General features: G+C 42.5%; 1 long non-coding RNA gene across 1 annotated transcript; it reads left to right on the forward strand.

The window, feature by feature from the left end:
- Nucleotides 1–8,277: 8,277 nt before the first annotated feature.
- On the forward strand, nt 8,278–24,688 carry LOC113922638. Its single transcript, XR_003520019.2, has 5 exons — nt 8,278–8,461; nt 9,272–9,379; nt 9,530–9,847; nt 11,431–11,609; nt 24,442–24,688. It is a non-coding gene; the product is annotated as an uncharacterized LOC113922638 (long non-coding RNA).
- The last annotated feature ends 109 nt before the right edge of the window (nt 24,689–24,797 follow it).

Consider the following 24,797-nt stretch of genomic DNA (forward strand, 5'->3'; position numbering starts at 1 on the left):
TATACTGCATATTCAAAAGTTGCTAAGAGAATAAAACTTAAATGTCCTCACAGCACAAGAGGAAAAAAATTGTAACTATGTATGGTGAGGGATTTTAACTAGACTTATCGTAGTGATCATTTTGTAATATATATAAATACCAAATCATGATTTACACTTGACACGGACACAATGTTATATGTTATTTAAAAAAATAATAATTTCAAAAAATAAATTTGAGAGAGACAAATACACAATGAATGTCATCTTCTCAGATTCTATACCAAGGAAGTAAGAAAATCTCTGCTGTCAGTGAGATTGTACACATTTTCCTGAAATTCACAAGCAGAAGAAAGAAAAAAAGTGTGCCTGGAGGTCTCTGGTGATTCCTCTGTGAGAAGCCGCTGTTCCCAGCAGATGTCTTATTGATGACTCCTGGTCTGCAGCTCATTTCCCAAGAACTTTCAATTCCCCGCTGGATGTCTTTTCATCTCCTCCTAGTGCCGCCTCTGGTCCCCCACTCCCTGCTCAGCTACCATCTTGTGTCTCCGCATTTCAGGATCTCCCCCTTCCAATGCTGACCTGCTATTGATGGGAGATCAGTTTTGACTCTTGTCAGTCACTGCCAACATTTCAGTCACCCTGCCCTCAAGTGCCTCAGCGCTGCGTGTTCCTGAGCTCTCCTGGGGTGACTCCACCCAGCTGGATGCCTAAAACAAGGACAGTCAAAACTGATAGGCTGGTAACAGCCCTGGAGATATTCTGGAGGTGAAACTGGCTCTACTAACTCTCAGGAGTTAGAATTGAGAACCTTGGAGAGAACAGGGCAGTTAGCAGTGAGAGTTTGCATAGAATATGCAACAGAAAGAGCCTTGAAGTAGAAAGGGGGCCAAGAGAAGCCATGAGCACGTTGCAGTGGAGAGGAGGCAGGATCAATGGGCCCACAGATACTGTAAGAAAGGATGGTGAGTACAAGGTGGGGAAACCGGTTGACAGTGAAAGAGAAACGGAGAAGCTCAGAGAAGCAAACCTGCAGAGAATGCACTGGTCTCGTTCATGGTAGAGGCCTCCCAGAAGACCCGGGAAACTCCACCGCCTGAGCTGCCACAATGGTCTTGGCATCCACACGACTTTCTCCTCCCAGTCTCCTTGAGCCTAATTCTGATACGCTTCCTACGCTTCCTGAAACGCAATTCTCCTGCTTTGCCTGGGTTCCCTGGGACTTGGCCACGTGGCTGAGGTCACTGTTTCCTCATTTCTAAAAAAAATACATGCAGCACATGCTTCATTACCTGATTCTTAGTCTTAAAATCGAGAGAGCCTACCTCAAATGATCAGCTTGCCATGCAGGTGTCCCCTCACTACAGAAGGTGGGACGGACACAGCTGAGCAGAGTGGAAAAGGCCTGGTCTTCCAAGCACATTGGCCTGAGCCGCAGTCCACAATCTACCAAAGGTGCGTTGTGAGACTTTGGGCAAGCTACTTAACTGCTTCTGAGACCCGTCCTTTCTACCTTGAAATGCCGATGGCTCCGGACTGCTATGAGACCCAAGCACGGTTCATGCAAGCAGCTGGTAGGGTGCCTGCCAAGGGTTCGCACTTGATACAAGTCCATACCCTTCCTTCTTCTCTCTGGATGCTTCTTACCTTACACAGTAAAGGCCAGCCCACCCCCCCCCCCCCTTCAGTAGCAGCAGCTATGGTTAAAGTGGTCTGCTTCCTATCTCCCTGGGTTCTACTGTTTAACTGTTTTGTGCTTGCACACTTAAAGAGTGATAGTCAGTCTGGTCAAAGCTGTAAACATGGATTTGGGGCGAGTTTGGGCCCGTTTCTTTGCTATCTACTGAGAGTTCATTAGAAGAAAATGCTAAGAAACCCCATGATGGGACAGTCAAGTGCAGGCCAGTGGGGGTGGGTGGTGCTACCTTTTGCATACCTATACCCAGTCTGCCATCAACAAATATTTATTGAGCTGCTCTTATGTGCAAAGGGACTGTCAAGATAGAAGGTACCACAGCATTGAAAGGGATGAAATTGCTGTACAGAAAGATTGAATCACAGCAAGTCTATTTTGAGTTTGCTTATTTAGGAATCGCAAATGTATGCTGGATATTTGAACAATGCAATAAACACCATAAGCGTAGTGCCTAACTCTCTTTACAAGATCTTAACTAGGACCAACTAAGATTTAATATAAAAGTGTCCCTTGCATAGAGCCAAAGTGTCTGACTCCTACATAGGGCTCATTAAGTATTTATGAATGAGTGACTCTAGATGCCACAGGAATCGGCAAACATCTATAAATCTGGCTGAGCTAAAATGAGTATTACCATCTAGAAAGATACATGGTAATATTGTGATTATGGTGGTACCAAATTACCCTAAAATCATAAATTCGAGAAGCACCCGAACACATATTCTTCCTCAGAAACTAATCTGTCTCTTTTTCCTGCTTGGACCTCTTTCTCCTGCAAGCCTACATATTGTCATTTATGAAAAGGGATAAATACAGTTCTTTCTGAAACTGTTTGCTCCAAATTCTAATAATCTCAGAGAAGTGGCTTTCTGTGCCCTGCTGACCTCCTTCTCTTAAAATGAGAAAAAGCAAAACAACAACAACAACAACAACAAAAACCCCATAGGCCAAAAAACTGAGCATCCCCAATAATCAAATTAGTCAATGTAAAATATGGATATCCCACAAGCACAGTCAATTATTTTTTAAGCACAAAAGACCAATGCAAGCATAATTATTCTGCCAACTTAAAAATCTGCTTTGAAAAAATACAAACCACAGCATCAACAATTTTCTGAGGACCATGAAATGAGGATGAATCTTTAATGAAAAATCCAATGAGAAAACTTGAGAGATAATTCATTCTTCCTACCACAAAACAAATGTTCCTCCAAAATATGTATCTCAAGTCAGTATAAATCTCAGCTTGAGGAAAGAGCAAAAATCTCATCAGCAAGGAGATCACTACAATTGTCAGTGAAGTGATGAAAAGTTTGACAGGGGAGCGATCTAGAACCTAAATTATATTTACCTTCTCTGGAAGCACTTGTCATTTGTCATATAATATACACATCCGTTCTATGCCTTTGTCTAAAAGTTGGGCAGAATCTGTTTAAGTCAGCAGAAATGTTAACTTAAAAAATGAAATGACTGGCTTTTCACATTGAAGCCCTTTATATGAGAAATTCTGCTGCAAAGAACAACCCAAAATAGCTTGCCTAGGTGGCCTCAAATGCCAGTACCCGAGGGGAGAAAACACCTCATCAAGAAAAGGTCAAATTAAACCAGGAGAATAGGATGTGGCATCTAATTACCATCTCTCAACTCAACACTTAGTTGTTAGGTAAGTACCATCCGACAAGATAATGGATGGAAAAAACATCTTAAAGGGAAGAATTCAAATGACCAAAATTGTTCAAAAACGAGAATGTCTAGGATATTGCTTTCGGGATCCATACCATGAATCCAGTGTCATTACAATGCTGCATTCAATGAAATCCAGTTATATCTCATGATTAAATGATGTGGGATGGGCGCTAAGACACACCGTTTCCTCCCTACTTCACTTCCTTTTATTTTTAAGACATTTTCCCATCATCATCATCATTATCATCATCAAATATTTAACAAATTATTGTGTGCCTCATAAGAAGAGGGGCTAGAATGCCTACCAGCTAGCATAGTAAGACTCTTCCTGCTACTTCAGCGCCTGTTGTTCTTTCTTTTCTCGCCCAAAAGACCCTTTCTGGGATTCCCTTTGGCAATCCATCCTGTACTGTCTTGGGTGTGTGGCATGCTTAGTGTGACTTTTTCCTGCCTAAGGCAATTCTGGGTCTTACACTTGCCACCTGCTCAACTCTTCCTGGTCAGTGTTGAACATTGACTTTCAAAAGATACTGACAGAAGTGAAATCAATCAAACCCCTCAGATACACAGGTCTTCTGCCATTTTCTCTGTCTCAGGAATGAGAATGCCATCTTACCCATCAAGAATTCATATAATGACCTTTACAGATTTTTCATGCCAGTCATCCTGAGTTTTTCCCTGAAGTGCCTTTGTTTTCTTAGAATTTTTCTGTTTTATGTTCCTTGAAGTAACCTTAAATAGCTTAGCTGTGTGTGTGTGTGCACGCGCGCGTGCGCCTGTTTGCTCTCTCTATGGCTCCCACCTCCCTTCTCCTTTAAGTCCAACAGAGTCTCTATACAGAAAGAATCACTGTGTGTGGACGGATACACTGCCTGGCACAACGAAGAGCTCTGTGAAAAGGCAGCTTTTATTCTTATTCAGTGAGATTAATCTGATTAATTATAATGCTATCATTTGTAAGAACAGCATGTCAAGGATACAGGTAGAATGAGGTAAGTAAAACTTACGCGGTTTTAGAGTGGCAAAGCATATTCACAATACTCCTGATTATCATCTCCAGAAAACGGAAGTTCAGAAAGCAGTTCTTTGCCTCCAGATTGCTGTGTTTCACCTCACATTGCACCATAGAGAACATGTCCTTTCCTCCTTAGAGAGTTCTCAGCAAGCCAGCCCTCTTGTTCATTTCTTTCTGCTTAGATGTGTTTTATTCACAACTAATTGGTTCAATGACTTGTAAATTTATTCCGTCAATACCTGCTCCCAAACCCTGCTACCCATTCCAGAAAGGATTTAAGTTAGATTGTCCTCATTCGTGGGGAAAAACAAAGGGGCAGTCTTGTTCCTCAGCATTTCTTCACAGAGCCCTTTGTCCCCTAGCAGGGCTTCTGCTCCTTGTCTCTCTCAGCCAAGAAGCAAGCCCTGCTCTTTGGAGACCTGCGCCATCTTTCTCTTCTAGAGCAGCTGTGAAGTACCTGCCCACCCCCCACCCCCACCCCTCTAGTGCTTCCCTCTGAAGATACATAGTTTCTAAATGTCTCCCTTGAGCTCGAAATCCACATGCACAAAACAGCTGATAAAGAAAAAGATACTTTAGGCAACTTCTCAGGAGCCTTCCCCTGAAATTCAGTCCTCCAGGTTAAAATGAATCCAAATCTTGCCAAGATGTATCATGGGCTCCACCCATCCGAGTGTGTTCACAGAAACTGAAACTGATAAATAGAAATTTACGCAGACATTTTCCACATATGCTTGTTCATTTCATGCCTGGTAACTCTAGAATGACTGCTCTTACAGAAACATGAGGTGTTTTTCGCTTTGCCCCCTCCTATCCCTGCAGTGAGTCTAAATTCCTCCTGCCCAAAATCAAACATGTTTTTATGTCTTCCTGTCCACTTAGGAAAATGCCTCTAGTTTTCCTGGGGATGTTTTTTCCAAATGGAAGAATTTATAGACAGAAAATAGCTCAGCTGATAAACGTGATCATCTTTCACTTCAAAATGGACATACTCTTTCCCATATGTTGGGAATTATGGAGAGATTCTTTATCATCCCATTATACTCAGCTGTTGTTTACTTTTTGTGAATCGAATGTTGACAATTATAGTTCGAGCAGTTTTTTTTAGCAGCATATGCTGAACAAGATAAAATATTTAGAACAACTTACTTTGGACTTAGTAATTATGCTACATTCTTTCAGCCCATTTATGACTAAATTAGAACATTTAGTAATGTTTGGTGACAACTCCCACACTTTGTAAGCACCAAGGGGAAAAAATATAATTTATTTAATTGGTTTTCATTTGGAAGGGAAATAATCCCATTTCAAGCATCTCAGTGTTAGAAAAGACGCTATATTCTCCATGAAAATACACAGATGCTCATACATTTGGGAAATTAACATATATCTTCCTCGAGGAAACTTATGAAGTCTATTTCATTACAATTACAACTGTTCCTTCCCCCATATATTTTTGTAGGATCACTACCTGCCCCCTGCTATTCACCTCATATATTCTTTACAGAAGCTGTGAACTTTAGACAAGAGAGGAAGCTATTAAATTATTGTTGGTTTCTGTGCCACAGACTAAGTGGCATCCTACATTCAATAAACACATAAGGAATGCCCACTCTATTACGCCAGGCCTGTGCTGGGCACTGGGATTCTGAGATGAGTGAAATGTGGTCCCTTCTTCAAATACCTTATGAAATAAAGTTAGAGACAAAGAGGAAATAGCACAATTACAGCTCTGTAGAGCAGAGGAGACACAGAGGGACACCTTAATCAGACAAAACAGGAAGGGGGTTGGCAGCAGGGCAGCGGAGAAATATTACAGAGAGTGGGCAACATTTGCGTAAGGGAGAGAGCACTACGTGAAGCCCCCACTCAAAAGCCCCGAGGCAGGAGAATGCACCCCTGAGTGGGTGATAGCTATTGGGTGGGTGCTGAGCTGGCCGGAAAGGGGATTCAGACTGAAAAGTTACGTGCAGAGCAGGTGGGGCTGGGCTGTGCACTTGAACTTTACTCTGAAGGTGTAAGGGCGTGGGGAGCCCATGAAGGATTCTGCATTTTTTTTCCTGGTGTCTGAGGTGGAAGGAAGCTAGATAGAGGGCAGTCTATGCTCTAGGAACCTGAACCAGGACTGTGGCAAAGGGGTGCAGAGGTGAGGACAGACCTGAGTGAGTTTTCAGGGTGGATCAGATAGTTTTAAATGTGGAAAATCTTGTTTGTAGGAAAGCCTAGGCAGAAAAACTGGAGAAGAGACAAAACTGCTTCATCCCTTTCCCATGCCACCCTGCTGTGCTGCAAGGGAGGGTCATCTTTGACTGTAATGATGGGTGATTATCCAGGACTTGCCCACACCAGGTGCTAAGCAGGGATCAGAATATGCCACCCCAAAATGGGCTACTTTGGCATTAGGTTAGTTTGAATTGAAGGCAACTGAAAATCGACAGGAAGAGTTCTCTGCCCTCCACCTGTCTGTCTAAAAGTGGAGTATACGTTTTCCTTTATGAAACTTCCCTCCGTCTCTGCCCCTGGACCAGGGAGGCAGGAATGACTCTAATCTCTGGAAATGGAGAGTCAGCCCTGAGATGAGTCTGCATAAACAGACCTTTTGCCAAAATAACCTTCATCTTCCATCAGTTCTCCCATATATTTCCTAGCTACTTTCCCATGGTTTATCATTGCCTGGAGCCCAAACCTCCTTTCCTTAGTTAAAATGGTATGTCAGCCCCTGAGACTAACTGCTTCTTGGAGCTTCACTCCTTTCTGTGGCCTCCCATGCATGTATATAGTAATAAAAGTGGTGTGCCTTTTCTCTTGTTAATCTATCTTTTGTTAGTTTAATTTGCAGGTCCCCAAAGACAAAACAGAAGAGGGTAGAGGGGAAGTTTTTCCTCCCTAACAACATACATCATCTCATTGAATCCTCATCCCTCTTAGTGGGGAAGGGACTGCTATTATCCCATTACACTGACTCAGCCAAGAGATGTTAAGGAGTTGGTCCAAGGTCAAGTAGCTAATAGGTAGCAGATCTGGTTTTTGGACCCCTGGGTATACCTACACAGCTTGATCATCTAACAACTATGCTGTTATCCCAGCATGACGCAAAGACAGTCTAACAGAGCCAGCAGGGATGGATTAGGGTGCCAGGAAATCCATAGTCTAATCCTGGTCCTGCCACTACCAACAATAAAGTTAACCATGGAAATATCTGTGTTGTCCTCTGTCGTTCAGATAATAAAATAATAACAATAATGATCTATTGCATGAGATGCAATATGACTTCGAGTAAATCATTGTAATGGGCTGAATTATGTCCCTCCCCCAAACTTCGTATGTTGAAGTCTTAACCCCTACACCTCAGAATGTGACCTTATTCGGACATAGGAGATATTAGGGTGAGCCTTAATCCAATCTGAGTCATGTCCCTATAGGAAGAGGACATCAGGACATAGATTTACAGAGGGAAGAACCCGTGAAGACAGAGGGAAAAGACCGCCATCCACACAACAAGGCCTCAGAAGAACAAAGGCCCCAGAAGAAACTAACGCTGGCCAGAAAAAAAAAAAAGTCTTGATCTCAGACTTCGAGCCTCCAGAATTGTGAGAAAGTAAATTTCTGTTGTTTAAGCCACCCAGGATGTGGTACTTGGTTATGGCAGCACTAGCAAGAGAATGCAATCAGAGAATCTAGCTGTGTGTTATCAACACACAGTTTTCAAATTCCTATTATGTCCCAGGCACTATTCTAATCTTTTTCATCCACCTTGAAATAGCAGTGATTACCACCCTCCAAAGGTGAGCCCGTGAGCTAAACCACAGATATCTAAATTCTATGGTTCCAAGAAAATGAAACAGAAAGAGGTCCTTTCAGTTCTGTTAGATCCAAAGCAAACACCCCTGTAGGCCAGGTGGGGGCTGCAGGGGCTGTATTTTGACTTAGGCATTAACCAGGGTAACCAAGTGATCAAGCGCTCTAAACTGAAGAAGGAGGAAAGGAAAGCAGCAGGGCTCCTGCTGACGACCTTTTTTTGAGCAGGTGACTCCTCCCTCCTCAGCTGGGTAATTGGATTGCCTCGACTACTCTGTGATGCCCAGGTTGGTCACATGAATACCCTTTACCCAACCTCAAAGGCCTGAGCGGCCACCGAGAGGGCCCCAAGGAGCACCATCTTTGATAGAGAAGGTGGGGGGGGGGGGCCAACTGAAGTCCCTGTGACTTTTAAACAAGGCTCTTGTGGAAGGGATTCAGAGAGAGGGGTGGGGAGCAGAGGACAGCCACGGGGATAGAGCGAGAGAGCTCAGCAGGGAGGAGAGATGGGGAGAGACATGGCACTGCTGCAGGAGAGAAATTTGAAGAAATAAAGAGAATTTGGAAAGGCTTTGTTGCGTGATAGGTATATGAATTCCTCTTTTTTTATGAAATTTTTTAAAGATTTTATTTATTCATTTGAGACACAGAGATACAGAGAGAGAGAGAGAGAGAGAGAGAGAGAGAGAATGAGCAGGGGGAGAGGCCAAGGGAGAGGGAGAAGCAGGCTCCCCGCTGAGCCAGGAGCCCGATGCGGGGCTCCATCCCAGGACCTGGGATCATGACCTGAGCTGAAGGCAGACATTTAACCATCTGAGCCACCCAGGAGTCCCTATATGAATTCCTCTCTAATCTACTGACAAAAAATGTTCTTAAAACTCTTCCTTGTTAAAGGTTGTGCTGGCTGGTTGCCTGTTTGCTCTCAGATCCGTCCCCTGCCTGTGCTCTGTCTGTCTGACAGTCACAAGCTCTGCTTCTCGGGCCCTCTTGACCACCGGCTCTAGACGAGGTTTGCCCATCAGAGGCAAATGCTGGAGACTGGAGTTTGGGAGGAAAGGAGAAGCCAGGGTATTTCTTGCCCTTCTCCTCTGCTTCAGGAGGCCTATCCAGCAGCCGCCATGACTCCTGTGTGGCTCCAGCTCGTGCCCAAATAGGCTCCTTATGATGCACAGGGTCTCCCAAGTGGCCCCAGCTCCTGGGCTGAGGTAATACCAGCTTCTTCATTTGTCCCTCCAGCCCTAAGACGGGTAGTGGCTTCCCAGTTGTTGGTCTTTGGGATGCTTCCTCCAATCCAGAATATTCTTTCAGCCACTCTAACACCTTTGTAACCAGTTCCCTGTGTTTCGTAACTCTAGTTAACAACGTCCTCGCATGGATTTGCTTTCCTGGAAGACCCCCGGTGGATACAGGAGAGAGAGGAACTTTCTCCTCTCCCAGTTTCTATAATGAGGATCTCCCTAGACACAGGCCTTGTCTCTCTTTACCCATTTATTCCTTCCACCCCTGGGGCACTGGAGTGAGTAATCTGATCATAATTTTGGAAGAATTGCTAGGCCTCTTGTTTCAGCTCTGCTTCTTCCTTTTTGGAGTGAACCTTCCAAGAGAGTACAACACCTCTCTGTACTGTCTGTCCCGCCTGAGCCCGCCCTGGTCCAGCAAATGCCTACCTGTGGGTAAGTCTGCCTAATTTCAGCCCACTTGACCATCAGACCTAAAGCCTACTCTTTCAGCCTGGTCTTTAGCAGCAGCCGAGTTGACCCCCATTTGCTCTACCTATGTTTCATTTCCTCAACTTGTCCAGAACCCAGATGGGGAAGAGGAGTGCAATTTATTGAGGCTCTTCCAAAACCTTAATATTATTCACCAACTCTTTTCAGAACTGGATTTATGGGGTTTGGGGTTTGTTTGTTTTGTCTTGTCTTTGGCTGCTAAAATAGCTGAGAAAGGCTAAAGGCGGGGGCATCTGCATTTAGCTGATTAGACAGTATTCCCCTCCTCAGCAATTTCTGGAACTCTCCAGTCGGGCTCACGTATGTCCACGGATCAGCCCTGCTTATTGCTGACTTCCTAATTTCTCAGTCTCTCACCTGATAGGTCTGCAGTGATGCCACTGAGCTAGAATATTGTTCCTAATGCCAGTGGGTGTGACCAAAATTAGTGTCTGCCTTTGAGGTTGGAATCCCATCATATGTTTTTGCTGTTAGAAATAGAGTCCTGCTGTACTTGGGTTTCAGTGACACTGACTTCTCTAAGAAGTATAAGGCTCCTCGTGATTCCTAAATCACCAGTGCCCTGAGCTCCCAAGGCCAGAGACCTTCCTCCCTCATGGAGTGTTTTCCCTCAGTGGTCCCCATCATTCTCCCTGTAATCTGGCTGCTTTGGAACCACCGGCATGCTTTGAACACACACACACACACACGCACGCACATGCGCGTGCGTGTGTGTGTGTGTGTGTGTCTAATCTCCCTGGGTATACACAGTTCAGGTCTTTTTCCTAGGAAGCTCTTCGGCTCCCATGTAAATCAAGGCCTCAAATATACATACTAAACTTTCTCTAGAAATATCTGAGCCTCAGCCAATGATCTTGTGCCAATGTGTATGTTAAAAGTGAGCCCAAGGTGAAAGAGTCCTGCCTTCTAGAGAAGCCCTGGACTGTCTCTCCATCCTCCATTGTCTCTGGTCAATTCACATGAATGTAGTGGAGCACATTTGAGCTCTTGGAATGAAGTTGGATAAGAATATCTTACACGAGAGCACCTTTCTTCACAATTCTATTTGAATCCCACGATGGGGCCAGGATTCCAGGACAAGAGGTAACTTAACTGAGACACAGATGTGAACTCCGCTGTGGAGGATGCCCCTGGGCCCCCAGCCGGATGGGTGAGGTCATCTGTGATTGTTGTACAGAGGAGTCCTGTGGGCTAGTTGAAACTTCTGGCATTTATCACAAAATCCCAGCAATAGAGAATGATTTGGAGTGTGGTCTCTGGCTTCCTTGGGTGCCTACAAGCCCAGCACCGTTGTAGGGGGCTTTCAGTAGCTGAGCAATCCATGATGAATGAGTGAGTGATGTTTTAAAGGATCTGCTGACAAATCAGAACACTCTGGTAGAGAGGACAGCCCAGCATGGTGCAGCAACCCCTAGGGCAGCTGCTAAAAATGCTGATTTAGCCTTTTTCTCTTACTTCTCAAACGCTGATTTTTCTTCCATCCGCTTTAATCTCTGTCCTCTTATTTTACGTCATTCTCCCTTTAGACTCTTTTCTGTGGGCAGCAAACTCCCTGTTATGGGATATGACTGGAGAAGAGAGAATTGTCTCCTGGTGAACAGACTCCAGAAAGAGTGGCACAACCCTTTCCACCACCACCATCCAGCCTGTTGTTCCACGACTTGCTTAACCAACCGGGGACTCAGACTTCTCACCCCTAAGTAAGGTTAGTAAGAGCAGTTCTATGAATTTCCTGGTGGAGTCTGAGTGGAAGATAAAAGGACAATTGAAAATACTTTGTCAAGGGGTGCCTGGGTGACTCTGTCGGTGAAGCGTTGGGCTCTTGATTTCAGCTCAGGTCATGATCTCAGGGTCTTGAGATTGAGCCCCACACTGGGTTCCCTGCTCAGCACGGAGTCTGCTTGAGATTCTCTCTCTTCCTCTCTCCCCACTCTCTCTTTCTCTCTCAAAAAGATAAAATCTTAAAAAAAAAAAAAAGAAAATACTTTCTGGAAAGTTGAAAGGTAAAGACCCTATACTTTATGTGCTGATCTTTGCTTCCAGTGTAACCAAAAAGGGCCAGGTGTGCACAACTGAGCCCAGTGAGAGCCAGTTAAAGTAAAGCTTCTTTCTCAGAGGTCCCGTGTGTATGCATTTGTCATCAGCATCTCATCCTTTGAATAAGAGGCGAGGAAAAACATACCTGAGAGAGAAACAGAGATGGGAAAAGGCATGGTTCTGATGATGATGGTTCAGGAAGGCAACACCTTTTCTCCAATGGAAGTGGGAGTTCCCTGGGGGCTAGGAAGAAACGTTCTTATATGGCCCCCATGATCTGTGTGGTGTGGCCACATCCTTCTGCAGATAGAGGAGAAAAAGCCACTGAGCAAGGATAATTGAAAGTCTATGTGAGGGTGGGGAAGCTTGATGGTGTGATGATGATGATGGCAATGCTGTCCGCAAGTGTCTGCTACGTGCCACAGGTTTTACTCAGCTTTGGGCCATATTTACCTCATGTTCCCACAGCACTGTGATTTGGGTATTCTTATTCTGCAGATCAGGTCGTAAGCTCAGAGAGGGTCTTTGCTCAAAGTTGTATCTCTACTAAGCAGTAGAATCATGATTTGAGCCCAGATCTGTTTCAACTCTTAAGCCTGTGGGGGTTTTTTGTTGTTGTTTTTGTGTTTTTATTTTCTACCTGGCTAAATTTTCCAAGTTCCTAGGGAAGAGGGGAGCCATTGGTCTTCGAAAGGAAGAGAGGAGGAAAGGATGGGAAGCATACCAAGAGATGTTCAAATGGTCTCTGCGTATCCACGGGGAAGGAATTGTGTCTGTCTTTCTACCACGGTATCCTCACACCTGTTCTCCACACAGAACAGGAGCTCACTAAATATTTTTCAATGAATGGATGAATTAGTAAATGAGTGAAACATAAAATAGCACAGATATTTTGAAGGGTACAGAGGAGAAAATAAGGAACTTTTAACAAATAAGCATTATGTCTTGAGAGGAGATGTGAAAAATTGTAAAAAGTAGGGAAGACTGGGGTGCCTGGGTGGCTCAGTCAGTTAAGTCTGCCTTCGGCTCAGGTCATGGTCCCAGGGTCCTGGGATCGAGCCCCGCATGGGGCTCCCTGCTCAGCGGGGAGCCTGCTGCTCCCTCTCCCTCAGCTCCTCCCCCTGCTTGTGCTCTCTCTGTCTCTCACAAATAAATAAATAAAATCTTAAAAAAAAAAAAGGAGTGAAGACAGAACGGCCATTGAGGAAATGTGATAGAGAAGCCAATAAAAGGTCAATTCAAGAATGGCTGAGCAGTGAGCACAACTCTCCAGAAGTGTGTGTAATTTGACAATTATTTCTGAGTAGCATTCTCTTGGCCAGGGGGCTCTAGAGAAGGATTTAGTGTGCTCTAATCCCACATAATCTATTATTGCTATCATTAATTAAAAAAAAAACACTAATTAAAAACCTGCCACACACAGGGTATTTTAAAAAAAATGATGACGATGAGAATTATGATTTCAATTAAGTCATCGAGAAAGTTAATAAAAGTGCTGGAGAGAGCCAGGAGTCAAATCAGTTCTACTTTAAATACACATCCTTAAATAACTATTTAAATAGTAATTATTGCTATATATTTCTCATTGTACCCATAAATATTTCAGTGTATGTCTATGAATGGTATGCTCTCTTTCTAAAAACATAATTACAATTCTCACCCTAAAAAGAAATGAATAATTATTTTAAGAGCATCAAATATCTAGTCAAGGTTCAAATGTCCCCAGATTTTATATTTTTTTACAGGTATTTGATCAAATTGGGATCCAAACATGATACATTCGTATGTTGCAATTAGTTTATATGAATCTTTTAATCCATAGGCACCATCTCTCTTTCTCTCTCCCAACTTATATGTGAAGAAATCCAGCATTTTGTCTGTTGAGTTCCCCATGGTCTGGATTTTGCTGATTGTGGCCCATAAGGTCCTGCATGTGACATGTTCCTCTGGTCTCTTGTTTTATATATTCCAAAATGGTATTTGGTTATAGAAACTTGGAGAGACTTGGTTTTTCTAGCAAGAACACTTCATAAGAGGTGACGTGTACTTCTATAAAGAAGAATCTGGGCACCTCTTCTTGAGAAATTGGCATCCATTGATGATCGTGGCTTAGATTCATTACTTTGTTGAGGATTGCAAAATGATGATATTCTAATTTTATTATTTATTTATTTATTTATTTATTTTTATTATTTGACAGAGAGAGAGACAGCGAGAGAGGGAACACAAGCAGGGGGAGTGGGAGAGGGAGAAGCAGGCTCTCCGCCCAGCAGGGAGCCTGATGTGCGGCTCGATCCCAGGACCCTGGGATCATGACCCGAGCCGAAGGCAGATGCCCAACGACTGAGCCACCCAGGTGCCCCGATATTCTAATTTTATTACTCATTCATTTATTAGTCAAAATTCTCCTAAAAAGAGAGGTCACTGGCTTTCCTAAGGTACAGTTTATACACATAAAGGCAGAATAAATGCCTGCTTCTATGTGTTTATTTGCCATTTAAAAAAAATAGTGGGTTGGTTCTCTGGCATCCTGCAGAGGTTACCAGCAAGGCTTTTTGTTGTGGTTGCTTAGTTTGTTTCATTTTTGTTTTCCGAGTACAGACTCTGAAACCAGACTGCCTGGGATCAGAACCTCAGCTTTCTCACCCGACTTTGAGCTAAGCAGTTAATCCTTTGGAGCCTCATCTTCCTCGCTTCTAAACTGGCGATACTTAATGATGTCTTCATCACAGAGTTATTTAGAGGATTAAATGAAAATATTTGTAGCCCTCAGGAAAATGTTTGGCACGTTGTGAGCCCAATATAAATATTTGCCATCATGGGTGTTACTGTTGCTTGTAAGTGGTCCTGAGTGGATTCTGGGCAATGGTATTTTGTCAAAGGTCCGCAAGGGATTCTAATGCTGAGCCAACACGGAGAACCACAGGATTGTGAGTTTTAAAGAGATAATGTTACAAAGCAGGGGAGTGAAATGACTACATTTGTGTTAAAAAAAAAAAATAGCCAAGGGATTGACTGCCTACCCCTCGCTCACTAGAGGTGGCGAGCAAATTAACCTCTCTAAGCCTTAGTTTCTTTAGAAGGTTACTAGGAGTGTAGGGATAAGATTAATACTAGTGCAGGGCTCACAGAGTGGCTATGAGGATCAGTAATTCTACAAAACCCTGTGCATAGTAAGTGCTCAAGAAGGGCTCACTGTGACTTGTCGAAAAACTGCACCATGGGCCACAGTCCGTGTGCCCGACTGACAGCCCTCTCCCTGCCTAGATGTGGCTTTCCACAGAACTAGTTGGTGCTGCCTTTTCACCATGTCTTTATTCAGATCCAAAAGGCAAGCTCTAGGAATTTGGGGAAAATATATTCTATACCAACAGCTGGACTAGAAAGGAATCGGTGCTCAGTGCAACGACTGGCTATGTAATCTTACCCTCCGGTAGTTCATGGTAGGACATTTTAACTGCAGTGGTATTTTTAAAGGGAGAAACTTCAAATTGGCTAAGCAAATAAATAAAGGCCATTTGAACAGCTCCACATCCAAACCCAGATGGATTTTCCATTATCACATTTGTGCTTCCTGTTTTATCAGATATTTCTTCTGTCTTCCTGTTGTACGGCTTTAAGTCATTTGTTTTTGTTATCTACACGCTATAAATTTGGGGCATTTCATTTGAGACACTGTGTGCTTTAAAAAGAAGGTATTTGTTTTTTTAATATCCTAATTTGTCATCCATAAAGACAACAGACAAGATCGTCTTTAAGAGACAGATGCTGAGGGATGAATTATTGATCAAACCATAAACAAGTTGGAAGATGAAATGCATTTGCCAAATCTATATTTTTAAATCTTTTCCAAACTTTTCACCCTGCCATCCTAGAGATGTGTCAATAGTAGAGAAAGAATGCTATTTATACTACAGGGAGGACCAACTGGAATAATCGGAAGCCGTATTTTTTAAGGCAGTGCTTCCCAATATTTCCAGTACTGAGATCCTCCTTTATGATTTCCTCTCCCTGTGGGTCCTGTGTTTGGAAAAACTGAACATACCAAACTGCATTTATCAATATTTAATTTATTTCCCCATATTTTATTAATCAAAGTCATCTATAACTGCCACCTGGAACATTCAATCAGTACGAGACAGCCTGGGCTACTATACTGAATTGCTGTAATTCCAGCTAAAAGCAAGAAAATATTTGGGCTTTAAAGAAACCATCTTTCATCTGAAGACAGACATTGTGTTCTCTACTCCAACAGGAGAAATGGGGATGACAATCCTGACGTTCAGGGCCCTTTAATCTGTGGTTCAATCTTATGGTAGGAGAATAATGGCCCCCCAAAGATGTCCATGTCCTATTTCCCAGAACCCAGGAATAGGTTAGATTTCCATGGCAAAGGGGAATTAAGGCTGCAGAAGGAATGAAGGTTGCTAATGGCTGATTTTGAGATGGGGAGATTATCCTGGATTATCTGGGTAGGCCCAGTGTCATCACAAGGATCCTTAAACGTGGAAGCAGAAGAGGTAGTGTCAGAGTGATGGGACTAATGTGACGGGAGAAAGACTCAACCGGCTGTCGGCCATCACTGGTTTTGAAGACGGACGGAGCCAGGAGCCAAGGAATGGGAGCAACTTTTAACTGGAAGAGATAAGAGAATGGATTCTCCTTTAGAGCCTCCAGAAAGGAATACAGTCCTGCAGACACTTTCATTTGAGCCCAGTGAGACCCATTTTGGACTTCTTTCCTCCAGAATTGTAAGATAATGTATTTGTTATCTTAACCCACCCGTTTGGGGCAATTTGTTACAGCAGCTGAGAAAACTACCACATAACCTTTTCCCCCAAACTCTTGAGCTCTATTTCCCTTATAGGCCCTGTGCTCTGACCAAAGTGACTTCCTCACTGCTTCCCCGGGCATGCTTTCCTGCCTATTTTCGGATCCTTGTTTATGGTCTCCCTCATTAGGACAACACACCACCTCACGTCAGCGGAGGTGACTCCAGTCCATCTCTCAGGATGCTGCCCAGATGCCTCCTCTGCTCTAGGCCCCTGCACCTGCTGGATGCATGGAATCTCTTCCCTTGAGCTCCCGTGGTGCTGGACTGTGTCTATTCTGGCTCTCGCTGCATTTTCTCCTGGACTAGAGTTATTTGTGCTCATGTGCTATCTTCTCTACTGGATTTTAAGCATCTTGATGACAGGGCTAGTTTTTATGCATCTCTAAATCCTCCACAATGCCTAGCCCACTACATTTATGGTCTACCAACTTATATAATCGCAGTCTTTTTTATGTGTGTAACTGCACATACATGCACGTGTGTATATGTATATATATATATATATATATATATGCACATGACATTATAGAACATTCATATGCTTTCACAGGAATAAGAGGAAAAAGAACATTCGGGTTTTTTACCAACTGCCATACAAATGTTAATATCCCAGGCATGTCTATATTTCAGGACCAGATGAGCTGTTGTCTCTTTATAAACTGGAGGCCGAGGCATGGGTGAGTGTGGGGGAGTGTATTTCTTGATTGAGGAGCTGCATGTTAAAAGTGGAGACCTGTACCTCAGACACACCCATGCTTATGCAAAGGATCTGAGCAAAAGAGGAATGGGGGCTCCATGAGCAACTGTAGGGAGGTTTTGAGCCAACAGCCTGATTTTTCCTTTTATTTGGGATCCAGCTACCAGGAAAGAATGCAAAACGTTTTTTTCCCCTGCCAATGTTGACTAATATCTTTCTAGAAAGAAAGAAACTAAGAATAAAACTAAGTTATGACATCAAGTGGCTGATTACACACTTGGCTTGTACATCTGTAAGACAAGGCATTCTTTAAAAAAAAAAAAAAAAGAATTGGAATGTTTTGTCTCCAGGGTAAGCAGGTATCTTTGTGATGCCGTAACTTCCAGTTCTGTGAAAACAGAAAATTGTTCTTGTTAATATTTTGCCTGTTGAAGCAATCACTTTAGCTATTTTTTAAACTTTCGTTCTTCTAAAATAAACATCAGACCCAAGAATACACTTCCCTCCAAAGACCATCTTCATCTCAGTACATGTTTAGTTCATGTCTTCTGAGAGTCGGGAAATGATAGCTCACGAGTGCCTTTTTTGATACTTGGATTTACTGACCATTTTCTATATGCCAGACGCTATGCCAAGTGCTTTATAGAGATTGTGCTATTTAAAACCAACAATCCTGCGAGGTGGGTTTCACTTTACAGTTTGGGTAGCTGAGCCCTATCACGTTTAAATTCTTGCACATGCTTTCGTCACCAATAAGGGGCACAGACTCAACTTACCTGGAGGTATTTTCATCTCCAAGCCTGTGTTCTTGACCTCAGTGACATGCAGACCCTCTCTGCGGGCTACCTGGTGGGCAGAGGAGGTGGTGGTATCCCTCCTGTACACAAATGTGAGCTTCTGTCCTTAGATATTAGAATTATAAGGAAACTCCAGAGCTGGACTTTCCAACTTTTTGGACAAGAACCCCAAATGAGAATCACATTTAACATCTAGTCACTGAACACACACTACGAAATAATACCATCACTGCTTGATATGTATTCTGATGTCTTCTATTCTATTTCATTTTTTAAAAAATTCTGGTCAGGATGCACTAGACTGCTTTCATAATTCACTAATGGGTCATTACCTTTATTTTGAAAAACACTGCACTAGAACATAGCCGGTCTATCTTACACAATTACCTTTTGAAGAAAGCTCTACCATCTTAGGCAAGTCATTTAATTTCCAAGTCCTGTGTCCACATCTGCACAATGAGGTTGGGCCAGATTAATGATTCTTAATCCTGGCTGCACGTTACAAATATTTAGAGGACTTTTAAGTACACTTATGTCCAGGTTTTTGCCCCAGGATTTCTGATAATTACTTGTTTTGGGGTGGGGCCTGTGGATTTTTTTGCTGGTTTAACTCCCCCGGTTACTATAGCATGCCACTAGAGTTAGGAATTACTGGACTAGATGATTACTACATTTTCTTCCAGCCAACAATTCTGACTATTTTGATAAGGTGCAGAGATTATATTTTTTTAAACTCTTTGTAAAGTTAGTATTTGTAAGGAGAAAAGGGTATTAACCTTGAGCAATATCCCCTTACAACAATGGTTTTCACATTCTAGTTACATAAGGAATTGGTGTTTAAAACTCCTGATGCCCCAAGTGTACCCCCATTGATTCTGATTGTGGACATCCAGGCTGGGGCCACTTACACTTTATTTTTGATGGAACTGGTCTGGGAAACACTGCAGTACATCATCTTGACAGCTGTTGGTACTTTCCCCTAGTCCTCAGTGCCTGGCACCCGGCCTGGGGCCGGGGCCCTGAAGCGTTTGCTGAAAGTTGCACCATAAACCTGCCTGGACACCACTACTCTCTGCCACTGTCCCGGCTTCGCATCCGTTTCCCTCTGTTCTTTGATTCCTTTTCTAACTCAGCCCAAATAAACGATCACATTCTGCGTCTTCTCTCACTCCAACCATAATTACGGCCTTAAATATTAAAATCACACTCAAACTGGGTTACTAAGACTCTGGGAGGTATGGTGGTAGATAAAAACAATAGGATGAGCTTGAAAAAAAAAATCTTTAATTTTTTTTAACAAATACTTTTAGAGTGCCAACTATGTGCCAATCACAGTTGCAAGGACTTTATAAATATTAACTCGGTTGATATCTGTAATAGTCCTATGAGATAGGTGCCCTCGTCCTCCAGTTTTATGGATTAGGACCCTGAATCCCCCTGTATTTCTGTAGCACTGATTCTACTCAGTGTTTTGAAGGGCATTATTACTATTTTTTAATATAAAACAAATAATGATACTGTACGGAGTTGAGCCCAGAATTCCAGTTAATATTTTTTTAATGATTTTACTTATTTGAGAGAGAGAGAGAGAGTGTGTGTGTGTGTGTGTGTATGAGCAGGGGGAGGGGCAGAGGGAGAGGAACAGGGAAAAGCAGACTCCCTGCTGAGTGGGGAGCCAGACGCAGGGCTCAATCCCAGGACCCTGAGATCATGACCGGAGCTAAAGTCAGATGCTTAACCGACTGAGCCACCCAGGTGGCCTCAGTTAATATTTTAATAGGAGGTGGAAAATAAATTTGATCTTGGGGTCAGGCAGACCTCCTGTGAGTAGAGGTTTTATCTCTTCCATCATTAGAGGTATTTCAGTGGAAAAATTTGAGAATTTGGTATTAAGGAATTACTCAGTAAAGCATTCTTAAGTTAATTCACCCAAGTAGCAATTTTTTTGAATAATATTATATAGTATGGCTTTCTTATTTAAATTTTATCTCTAACCATGGAAATGGAATGTGTTACCTAATACAAAATAAATATTTTTTTGAGCTAACAAATATTTGCCAATAAACTAGTAAAAGGTTAGTCTCTCATTTGCCAATTGACATAGATACATATATACCCTCACTCTGATACACAATAATTTATTTATTGGTCAATTAGGAAAGATAACAGTCCCCAAATGAAGATGACTCGCATGCAAAATAAATTTTTCTACTTGTCACATTCATTTATTAACTGGCCTGTTAGGTTGGTTTTCCAGAGTTTTCCCAGAATTTTCTAGGAGACTTTGCCTCCTTCTCATCTACCAAACCAAGACCACCTGTCTTCTATCTGCAGTCATCCCCACCTGGTCTCTCCTTGTTGCCAGGGTAGCTCTGAGCTTATTTCCCAATGTCAATATCAATGTTCTTGTGTTGTTTCAAAGACCCAGCTTCTATCTAGAACATTTCAGATGATCGGGGTCATTTCTTTTCCTCTGTGTCTGGGTCCTTGTCAGTAAAGCCCCAGCTGACTGGGAGGGGGAGTCTGAGAGAGTACAATCCAGCTGTACCCATTGTCATTGTCATATCTTAATCTTACGGTGGCCAGGTTTTTCCGTAGGAAGTGTATCTTAGAGTAACCAAATAATTCTGATTGATGAAAAAATTTCTTTTACAAAAGAATGTTGGCTAAAAATTGTACGAGGAATGGCAAAACTAGAAAATCACCACTTTTCCATCCTTAATGAAATCACCATTTCAAGCAAGAATCATCAACGGTTGCTAACACCGTTAAGTGAAAGATTGATGAGGAATAGGAATACTGACATGGTACCCACAGGACACTTGCTGACTGCAAGTAGAAAAATAGAACTTTAAAAATGAAGGCTTAAGCTGTCACCTTTTATTTGGTGATTGATCTTAGTATTGAATACTAGGAAACCAGCTTAGGTGCTTCTTGTTGTGGTACAATGTGAACTACATTGCCTTGCCTGTGAAGTATTCTAACAAAAATGTTTAACTTGCATCTAATCAAACCTTTGAAGCTAACATTCACTTTATAGGAAATACAGGGGATAAAGTAAAAATTAAATGACATCATGCAGATATCAGACAAACTCAAAGTAGAACATTCTACAGGACATGTCTTTTCAATGAGTCAATGTCGTGAAGAAAAAAAAAAAGCATGTGTTTGGGTTCTCCTTTGGACTAAAAGAGATTCAAGAGACAATAGTAACCACTGCAATGTGTGATTCTTTAGTGGATCCCAGTTTGAACAGCTGTAGGAAACATTTTTGAGAATGGGCATCTGTCTTAGTTCAGGCTGGTATAACGAAGTACTATTGACTTTGGTATATAAACCAGTGGCTTATGAACAATAGAAATTTATTACAACAATAAAATAAATGAAATTTATAAACAATGGAAATTTATAAGTTTATAGACAGAAATTTAGAAATTGATATACAAATTTCTCTAGATGTTCGAGATCAAGGTGCCAGCTTGGTTGGATTCTGGTGAGAACCCTTTTTTCCACCTGTCATTGTATTCTCACGTGGCCCAGAGCGGAGAGAGGAAACAAGCTCTTTTGTGACTCTTATAAGGGCCCAATCCCATTCATGAGGGCTCCAACCTCATGACCTCATCTCATCCTAATTATTTCCCAAAGGCCCCGCCTTCTAATACCATCACAGTGGGGGATAGGGTTTCAACATATGAACCTGGGCGGGGCGGGGGGGGGGGCGGGGGTGGACACAAACATTCAGTCTATAACAGTATCACATGATATCAGCAAGCTGTTTTCAGTTTTGTTAGATGTAAAACTTATGGTTATGTAGGAACATGTCCTTCTTTCCCAAATACAATATATTTAGGGATGAAATACCATGAAGCAATTTCCTTTTAAATATTTCAGGACAGGGATAAAAGAAAATATGGCAAAAGATTGACAGTGGTTATAAATTTAGGCTATGGTTACATAAGTGGGAATTACATGCATCTTTCTACATTTTTGTTTCTTCGCTTTTCCAAGTGTGGAACTCACTAGAAATGCAGATTCTAGGGCCGCACTCTGGACCTACTGAATCAGGAAGGCTGCTGGGGAGATGGCAGCAGTGATTTTCACAGGCCTTCCAGGATATTCTGGAAGTAAAGTTTGAGAACCAGTGCCTTAGGGCATGGTACGGGTAGGTAGGGATGGATGGTAGGTAAAGGATCCCTTTGGCACTGTGATGGAATTACTGAGATGAAATATAGTATCAAAAATGAGTCCATGCGACGTAGACATGAGAGTGGGAAGTGAAGAGAAGCCAGGTACCCTCCAGGTCTGAGGGCATCACTGCAGCATGATGGAGGGGACCTGCTCAGGGTCACAGACGTCACAGACCACATGTCTGGCTCTGCCATAGCAGCTTCCGTGGGTGCTCTCATTCTTCCAAGATAGGTCCCTTCTTAGAGACTTGGGGCCTGCTCCTAAGAGTGTTATTAAGTGCTGACAGAAGGTACTGTGTGGAATGACTGTCACCTCCCCTGATACGCCTTGCTCTGCAGGCTGGACTGGCCACACAGTCCCATTCTCCCCCTCCAACCTCCCATCTTAGAGCAAGAAGAGAGCCATCATTCCTGCCTAGTCCATTTCATCCTACTTCGGTTAACTAAACAATCTCAGACTTGTCCCAGGCTTACCTAATGAATATTAGCCCATACTTGGGCACAGATTATAATGCTCCGCTGAAAAAGAGCTTCATATATAAAATGACGCTAACAAGCCTTCTTTTCACTTACACCAACGATTTTACGTAGCATTCTCTAGAACGATATTTCCCAAAACATGTTTTTAAGAGACAATGCATATGAAAATGGTCTGTGGCTCAATAAATCTGGAAAACACTAGGCTAACCATGTTTAATCAAGTTCATTTCATGCAGAATTTCTCAGAGCCTCTAATCCATTAAGAGTCATTGTGAATTTCCACATGGGGGCAATTATAGAACAAATCCTCCCAAGTATCCTTGCCTGTTGATTTCATGTACAGATGATGGCTCAGAGACATGTTCTAGGAACTCTTTCTTTAAAGCTTAATGGGTAAAATCTTGTGGAAAAACTGTTATCTATGCATTAAGGAAGCAGTGATAAGAGGCCTTTTTTTGATGTGGTAGGAATGAGATATTGTTTCTAGAGTTTTAAAAACAAGCATAAAGCCATCAAAAGGAAGGAGATCTTGCCATTTGCAATGACGTGGATGGAACTGGAGGGTGTTATGCTGAGTGAAATAAGTCAATTAGAGAAAGACGTGTATCATATGACCTCACTGATATGAGGAATTCTTAATCTCAGGAAACAAACTGAGGGTTGCTGGAGTGGTGGGGCGGGTGGGAGGGATGGGGTGGCTGGGTGATAGACATTGAGGAGGGTATGTGCTATGGCGAGTGCTGTGAATTGTGCAAGACTATTGAATCACAGATCTGCACCTCTGAAACAAATAATGCAATATATGTTAAGAAAAAAAAAAAGAAGATGGCAGGAGGAGAAGAATGAAGGCGGGGAAATCGGAGGGGGAGACGATGGACTCTGGAAAACAAACTGAGGGTTCTAGAGGGGAGGGGGTAGGGGGATGGGTTTTAAAGAGGGCACGTTCTGCATGGAGCACTGGGTGTCATGCACAAACAATGAATCATGGAACACTACATCCAAAACTAATGATGTAATGTATGGTGATTAACATAACAATAAAAAATTAAAAAAAATAAAAACAAGCGTAAAATTGTTTAAAATAATGGCAAATCCTTTCAATATGAGCCTTAAAGACCAAAATTTTCAAAATAACTTACCGTTGCAGAATTCATGAATGAAAAGCTGTCAGAGATGGAACCACCGCTGTGACCAACTCAAGGAAATAACATGAACATTGGGTCCAGGCATTATGCAATGCAGGGGCCCTGTGAACAAGAGCTCTGCAGCTGACCGGGGTGGTGGTGGGGTGGCTGATCCCCATCTTATGGCCAGATGGATGATTCTGTTTTCAAATGCTGGGCCTTACTTTGTTTGTGCTTAGGGAAAAATAAGGTACAGCTTTTGAAGTTTTGGCCTTTGACATAACAGTATACCTTATTCTAGAATAAGGTGAGAATCATATGCTGCTTGGATAATGTTAATTTAATCATTAATTTTACCCCTTTTTAATTTTCTTTTTCCAGAAGAGTCAAGTGAAAAAAGCTTTGAGCGCTATCATTTCTTGAGGCTGGAGAAGAGGTGGAATGAACCCTGTGTTGTATGTCTTAACAATAAAGCAATCATTTCTCTCATAACTGTTGAATAATTTAGGCTCTTTTTACCAGACAAGAGCTTGATTGCATTGCTAGGTTTCCTGACTTAAAGGAGCAAGTTAGCAATAGTAAAAATGGGCAAAGAAAGCTCAGGGCTGGATGATAAAAGGCCAGGATATGTATGAAATTAGCACTGAAGGTGCTATCAGGCTAATCCTATGGGGGTAAAGAGGCTCGGGGCGGGGGGGGGGGGGGCGGTTAGCCACCCTGAATGACTTAGATCAAGT

This window comes from Zalophus californianus, chromosome 9, assembly GCF_009762305.2.
Source record: "Zalophus californianus isolate mZalCal1 chromosome 9, mZalCal1.pri.v2, whole genome shotgun sequence".
Taxonomy (NCBI): Eukaryota; Metazoa; Chordata; class Mammalia; order Carnivora; family Otariidae; genus Zalophus; species Zalophus californianus.